At 40.4% G+C, this 8,160-nt stretch overlaps 2 non-coding genes across 2 annotated transcripts; both read right to left on the minus strand.

The window, feature by feature from the left end:
• Nucleotides 1–4,289: 4,289 nt before the first annotated feature.
• Nucleotides 4,290–4,372, minus strand: trnal-cag (transfer RNA leucine (anticodon CAG)). Its single transcript has one exon. It is a non-coding gene; the product is annotated as a tRNA-Leu (tRNA).
• A 235-nt stretch (nt 4,373–4,607) lies between these two features.
• trnal-cag (transfer RNA leucine (anticodon CAG)) lies at nt 4,608–4,690 on the minus strand. The gene has a single exon. It is a non-coding gene; the product is annotated as a tRNA-Leu (tRNA).
• Nucleotides 4,691–8,160: the final 3,470 nt, after the last annotated feature.

Genomic DNA, 8,160 nt, shown 5'->3' on the forward strand with positions numbered 1-8,160 from the left:
ATACAACGGAGGAAATCCTGAATGAATGAATGAATGAGGCATTTCTATAGCGCTTTCATATGTACTACTGTACACCCAAAGCACTTCACAATCATGTCAGGGGTCTCTCCTCAACCACCACCAGTGTGCAGCATCCACTTGGATGATGCGACGGCAAGCACAGTACAACGACGCCAGTGCGCTCACCACACACCAGCGAAAGGTGGAGAGGAGAGAGGGTGATAGAGCCAATTCAGTGGATGGGGATTATTAGGAGGCCATGATTGGTAAGGGCCAATCAAGGGAATTTGGCCAGGACAGGTTACACCCGTACTCTTTTACGAGAAGTGCCATGGGATTTTTAATGACTGCAGAGAGTCAGGACCTCGGTTTAACGTCTCATCTGAAGGACGCCTGGTCCTCCTGGTGCTGTTTTGAATGTTTTGAACATTTTATGAGCTCTTCATAAGTTCTCAGCAGATAAAAATAATGCCATATGTACACGCATAAAATGATGGCGTTTAATCCAGCACACAGCATTGTTTTGAATGTTTGGTAAGCAAGCTCCTACGTCATATAAGCAGACCAATCAGGCTGTGACCGTCTCCCTGTGCCTTTGGTTCGGTAACTTTAGGTTCGCTGTTAAAAATGCCAGTGTGAACGCTAAGCGGACCTGGACTATATGTTTGGTTTTTGTTTACTGGTCCGGACCAAACTAACCAAACTAACCGAACTACAAGTGTGAACGCACCCTAAAAATAAAAATAAAAGAGGACTTGAATAAGCCCATTAATGAATAAGCCCATAAGCCCAACTTATGTTTTATTATTTCCTCTTTCCATATTGTAAATAATAAATGTGTATTTTAATTAGCTTGTAACACAATGGAGCCTAACTTATTGTAATAATTATTTGATCTAGCATTATTTTACAACAAGAGAAAATGGCACTAAAGAGTCTAAAAAGGAAAGTCCACAGTGAAAACACGGCAAATCAAAGAAGAATGGAAAGACAGCTATGCTTTCATCCTACCTGGTTGTGTGAATGCAAAGCCGGTGCAACGAAGTTGTGGCTGTTTGAGACGAAGTATGGCACCTTTTTGCTGGTTGTCTTGTCAATATTTGTGATTAAAAAAGGAAGCTGAATTTGATATGTTACTGTTCACGTGTTGGTGCTGAGGCCTTGCGTTATAAGCAAACGTTTCAATGGTTCACTGTTTGTTTTATCATACCACAAATTTCATTACAGCTCTTTTAGAGGCATGTCTAGCGATTTATTCCACAAACTCTTGAATATCTTTCAGAACTTTTCAAATGAAAAGTTCTCAATTCTTCCCAAAATAACACATTGCGGCAAAAAAACGTTCTCGTACTTTTTTTGAAGGCAAAATCACTAAAGACAAATTGATTTTGAGTAACTGTTGTTGTAATTTCTTTGGGTCACATGCCAAAGTAGTCCTGAACCCGGGTCTTTCCGCATGGGAGTCTGATGCTCTAACAATGCAGATAAAAGCTGCAACTTTTTGCAAAAGCCACTTGACGTGAGGGGAGTTTACTTGCACAGCTTTCACTGGCTCACCTCCATTACACTATCATGACAGATATATTTCAGAATCAGCCGCTATCAAAACAATCTGGCTGCGGGCGTGGGCCAAATATTATCGCTAGCGGGCCAATTTTGGCCAAACCACTGGGATAGAGGGTAGGGTAGGACTGTACTGATGAGGACGGAGGCAACCGAAGATACGTTTCTGTATCAACATCTTGTACGGCAGCTAGTGCCAGGACTGATTCAAGATTCTTTCTTGCGTACAATGAAGTATGGGCTGTAAAACATACTCTTCAGACGATCTGGGAAGTGCTAGCCAGGCTACCAGCAACAGTACAAGCATGACCAACAGATGTACCCGCAGTGGGGCAGTGAGGTGGAATGCAGGGATCCGACTCAGACAGTATAGCGGCTTGTAGTGGGGTCTGAGTGTGCAGTGCAACGCTTGCCTTCTTCCAAAGTTTGGCAGAGGGTGTGCGAGGAGGCCTCTTCCCTTAGTCCTCGACAGATAATGTGCTGCCTGCTGATGATGAGGGAAAAAAACAAGGATTCTCCACCCTGCCCTCTTCCAGATGTGGGAGTGGTGCGGTCACCATCTCTCAAAAAACTGTCCCCTCCGTCTCTGGGTTGCCTATCTCAGGGACGCTTTACTTCCGCTTACCACCTGGCTTGGAAACAACCTGGACGGCTCACTTGCGACTGGCTCCACGCTGTGGCCTGGGTGAAGGATGCTGCTGAGGCTTAGCAGGAGCGGAGACCGTGGAGGTGCTGCAGCCTAAGTGGTGGCAGTAGCTGCTCGCAGGAGCATGATGTGTTGAATCGCCTCCATCTTCTTCTGGGCAGCAAATAAGTGCTGGGCAAAGCTCTCGACTGCATCACCAAAAAAGGCTGGCCTGGGAAATTGGTCCAGGAACTGCTGTTTATTGGTCTCCCTCATGACCGCCAGGTTCAGCCAGAGATAGCACTCTTGGATCACAAGTGTGGACATTGCCTGACATTGCCTGACCATTGTGCAGAGATTTTCACCGCCCAAAGGGCAAGGTCCATCACCGTACAGAGCTCATTCAAGAGCTCTTGGTTAGCCCTACCCTCGTGTTTGTCAATCAGCACCTTGGCATGATGGTCCTGCAATAGCACCATAGCATGCAGGGCGGAAGCTGTCTGTCCACAGACTCTGAAAGCCTTGCCTGTGAGAACGGTTGAGAACTTGCGGGCCTTGGATGGGAGGCGGGTTATATATCCAGGAGGAAGCGGACAGTGGACACAACTGCATCGCAACAGTCCGTTCCATCGGGGGGGATCTCCAGGTACCCCTTGGCTGCTCCACCATCGGAGGTAGTGAGGGGGAAAGTGAGGGGGTAACAGACCAGTTCTGGGGAGAAAAATGTGCCGTCTATGATCTAGTGACCTCCTCATGTACCTCCGGGAAGAAAAGCACTGGGTCAGGGCACTAAGAACCACCACGAGCCACCCCGAGAAACCAGTCTCCTAACCTTGAGAGTTCGGGACATGGAAGAGGCCTCCACTTCAGCCTGACTCTCTCATCGGCCCGGATCAGGCTGGATTCCCAGAAGGAGGCATTGCAGCCGAGTCTTCATTCTCAGATGACTGAAGCTTCCTCTCAAATGCTGCGATCAACATCTGATCATTAGCAGGAGCCCCAAATGAAACCACTGTTCAGTTCAGTGCTGTTGCTATAATTGTCAAAAACAGAAATAAAACAAATAAATATCAGCTCTATATCAGTTACACAAACAATAAATAAATCTATATTGGTCAATCTCCGCTAAATACACATGCTTCATGTTGCAGAATTAGGCCGTTGCTTTTCTGAACACAGACTTGGTCATTTTCCAATCTATGAGTTCAGAACTAAAGTATATTATATGGCGTAACAGTAAGAGCAGCATCAGATTTTTGTGACTGCAGTGCAGACTGAAATGATGGGCATTTTTTTACAGCAACACACACACACACACACACACACACACATGTTGGTCTATGTGGTTTACAGGGACTCTCCATAGGCGTAATGGTTTTTATATTGTACAAACCGTATTTTCTATCCCCTTACACTGCCCCTGCCCCTAAACCTACCCATCACAGGAAACATTCTGCATTTTTACTTTCTCAAAAAAACATAATTTAGTATGTTTTTAAGGCCATTTGAATTATGAGGACATTTGATATGTCCTCATAAACCACATTTATAGTGTAATACCAGTGTAATACCCATGTAGTTATACAAATTTGTGTCCTCATAAACCACATAAACAGGCTCACACACACACACACAAACACACACACACACACACACACACACGCTCAGGGGTTTTCCCAGGGGAAAGGACATGGTGATACGGAAATGATGAAAGAAAACGGTGTCAATGTAGATATAATTAGTAGTTAGTAGAGTTTTAAATTTTAATCCAAATGAATGAATGAGCAAATAAATACATGAATGAGCACTGCTGCAGTGAGTTGAGAAAACGTAATACAAACAAAACATTTTCCAAATAATATTTTGACCTTTTTTTCACAAAATAAATCTGCCTTTTACACAAGAAACTAAACAGAAGCATTTAAAAAGTGTTGGGGGATTTTAGGATCCCTTTGCACAAAGGATATTTTGGGGTTCCGTGGCATCTAAAAAATTGAAAAACCCTGCACAAAAACATTGTTTCCTGCACTTTTGAATACCTGCATTGTCATTTGCATGCAAACCATTCCACATTGATTCAATCAATGCACAAAAACATGTTTGTCAGAAGTGGGATTCGAACCCACGCCTCCAGGGGAGACTGCGACCTGAACGCAGCGCCTTAGACCGCTCGGCCATCCTGACATGCTACATGCTAACAGTGCTGGGAAGAAAACTTTCAACTCATGACCCTGCAACAGAAGTAAACAATCTGCTCAGCTCGGAAGCAAAAGACAAAGATGTGTTGCATCCGCTTCCATATTTATACACACACCAGGGCAGAACATGGGATGCAAATCTCACGCCAATATAATAAAAAAATCATTATCATTTTCATGCAAACCATTCCACATTGATTGACCTGCACAAAAACAATGTTTGTCAGAAGTGGGATTCGAACCCACGCCTCCAGGGGAGACTGCGACCTGAACGCAGCGCCTTAGACCGCTCGGCCATCCTGACATGCTACATGCTAACAGTGCTGGGAAGAATACTTTCAAATTGTGGTCAGCTACTTATTACAAATTATATGACAAAAACTGTAGTTAGTAACATAATAAATTACACATTTTATTTTATATAATCTGACTGCTCTTTGATTACTTTTGACTTGGCAAATTACATTGAAAGGAATAAGACAATACTGTGCCTATTGATATAAAAATACAACGAGAAAGAAATATATTATTTACCATTCTATTTTATTATTATCAATAGTATACTGTAAACTGTAGTCTGGGTATTAGTATTTCAAAATTAAATACAATCTAATTACAATGACAAAATATTCTACATTAATATTTACATGTAGTACTAACCATCACTGCATGCTAATGTATGCTAGTTTTAGCATAGCTGTGCTAATACACCAGACTACATGAAAGTGTACCCATTTTAAAAGCTTTAAACATAATGAAAATCTTGCATGCTGTACAGTTTGTAACAGTGACATTTCCCATGGCGGGTTAAATGATTGTAAAATACATGTTGAGCTAAGTTCAACAAGTATAATTTCATGTGCATATTTTTCTACTTCTGTTACATATTTTTTCAGCCATAGCTTCGAGATACCTCCTTGAAACTACTTTTTGCAGGTTGGTATGATAGCGTCGTTGACCTGTACGTTTGGTCTGGTTTGATCTAAATAAACATCGTTCTATTTTAACTGTCGGTGTTTAGTATTTAAGTTAATCCTCATTTTTAATCATTTCCCAACCTAAAGTACTTCTAAAGTAGCCACTGATGTCACGTGGTAACTGTTACTTCTCTCAGCGCTGGTCGAAATGAGCCAATCACAGTAGTTTATGATTATAATTAAATATACGTCATTGCAAAATTACTATGTCGAATTTTGTGTATATATTAACCACATATAGTTGAATTTATAATGCTTAAATGTTTAATTTTTAACAAAAATAAATGTTACCAATAAGACAAAACACTTAAATCCGATCTCAATATAGTTCAAAGGCGGATTCGGCGTCGTGGCCTTTGAGCGCCCCCTGGAGGAGAAGTCTGCATGTAGCACAGACTATAATAATTAGTTAGTAACGTGTGCCACCCAATGGTCGAACTCATAGACCGTAAAAAAATAGGTCGAACTCGATCTGGCATTTTATTTGCTAAAATAATATATATATATATATATATATATGTGTGTGTGTGTGTGTGTGTGTGTGTGTGTGTGTGTGTGTGTGTGTGTGTGTGTGTGTGTGTGTGTGTGTGTGTGTGTGTGTGTGTGTGTGTGTGTGTGTGTGTGTGTTTACTGCATGCACGTGTAGGGAACCGTTTAGTGCTGATATGGAGCACGTAACTAAACACGCAACACTGAACTAAACAAGGAACAGAGAAAACTACTTCAGTTTGCAATCGAAATACTTGGTTAATTTACCATCTAGATGATATAATGTAGACCATGACATAAGAAACTATTATGATATGCAATACAATGTAGGCCTAACCTGCACTTTTTTGTGGTTACATAGGCTGAATTGTAAAATTGCATCATAAAATATTTTAACCTAATTATGCATTATAAAAGCCAAGGTAACTGCGTGCGTTCAGCGGAAGAATATTGTTTAAGGTTGTGCTTCGGCGCGCGTGACTGTGCAGATATATGGCTATTGATAATTATCATAATTTAAAAAATACTTTAGTGTATGTGTGCAAATAAACACAACCATAATAAATGTTACATCAAACATCATTGATTAAATATATCAGCTGAACATCATATCTAGCACAATAATAGCCTACAACTAGGCCTAACCACGCGAATAATAAATCGCCATTTCTTAACATGCTAATCTCTACAAAACAAATGATTATATATATCTGTTTCAATATTACAAGAGCAACGCCTTATATTACTTACAAACAATGTGCTTAAGAATTAAAATGACTTTCATCTTTCGCTAATGACATGGCATTTCTCTCGAGTGGATTTGACATACATAGCCAACTCGATTATTTCTAGATATTCACATAATCGATCTTAAACAAGCAAGGAATAAAATTAAACTCACTTTTCTCAAATGGATGCACACAGTTAATCAACACAAGCACTGCACCGACGACTTTTGGAACAGTCTTCCCGGGAGAGCTACGGAAGCCCTAACGACCATTGATAGAAATAAAATAAAATCTGTCTTATGTCGTGACTCGTGATCACGAGTACATTTTCTTATGATCTCGAAATAATGAAGAAATACTGCACTGCACCCGGAGTGTACCTACTGTTGCTGTATTGAACACAACGTTAACGTGCATCTGATCTGATCTAAGGATAAACCGTGCGCTGGAGCTTTCTGCAAAATCTTTGCTACGCATAATAAACATTTTATTTGTGTAATTAACGTGTTTAAATGATCAAAAGCGCAGGGGGAGTGCCTTCAGAAGGATGGCAGATTATTCTGTAACTATTCTAAAAAATGTTTAGTTTCGATTCAGCCCATTTTATTTTCCTCATTCGTTTGAAATAACATTACATAATTTGTTTACTATCCAAAAGAACAAACTAAATTGATTAAAAAAGAAACACGTTTTAAAGAGATGCATAATATTTAATTATAGCCTATATTAGATGATTAGTAAATTGCATTTTGCTTTCAAAAAACTTTTGCAGCGTGTTTGTAAAAGGGGTTTTTATGCATGTTTGGCCTGAGTTGCTGTTGAATTTGCAGTGTTCTGACCAGTAGGGGTCACCAGCGTGGGGCGTTTTGCTCGTGTAGAAACAGTGAATACATTTGCAAAGTAATTTTGGTTTAATTGATTCAAAGCTTTGATAACGCTTAATTTCTCCCATCATTAGTGACAAGTAACCTATGCATCTCCCACACCACAAGTATATACTCCTATACAACTAGTAAAAAAGGTTCAAACATTCACTGATGCTCCAGGAAAGTCAAGTCAACCTTATTTATATAGCACTTTTACAAAGACGCTTGTTTCAAAACAGCATCACAGCGTGTTAAACAGGACAATATTGCAACAAAATTTGATTCGGCTGTACAGTCGTTCCTGAGAAAACTGATATTATCAGCTTATTTCCATTTATCATATAGCGACAATGTGGGCAGATCAGTGCTGTAGTTGATACAGTTAATTTAGTAAAAAAAAAAAAAAATGTGTGTATATTTATATTTAACGAAATGTTAGTGTCCCCAACTGAGCAAGCCAAAGGCGACAGTGGCAAGGAACTAAAACTCCATCAGGGCATGATGGAGAAAAATAAACCTTGGGAGAAACCAGACTCAGTCAGGGTGCCAGTTCTCCTCTGGCCTACACAAACATGATTATTATTCTGGCAACCTTACAGGTCAGAAATCATATTAGATCGGAATATTCGAAATTTGGAGGTATCACGCAAGAGGCGGGTTTATTGAGGATGATGCGCTGATTACACAGGAATATGAATATTTGAAGGATCGGAG

The sequence above is a fragment of the Pseudorasbora parva genome, chromosome 10, assembly GCF_024679245.1.
Source record: "Pseudorasbora parva isolate DD20220531a chromosome 10, ASM2467924v1, whole genome shotgun sequence".
Taxonomy (NCBI): Eukaryota; Metazoa; Chordata; class Actinopteri; order Cypriniformes; family Gobionidae; genus Pseudorasbora; species Pseudorasbora parva.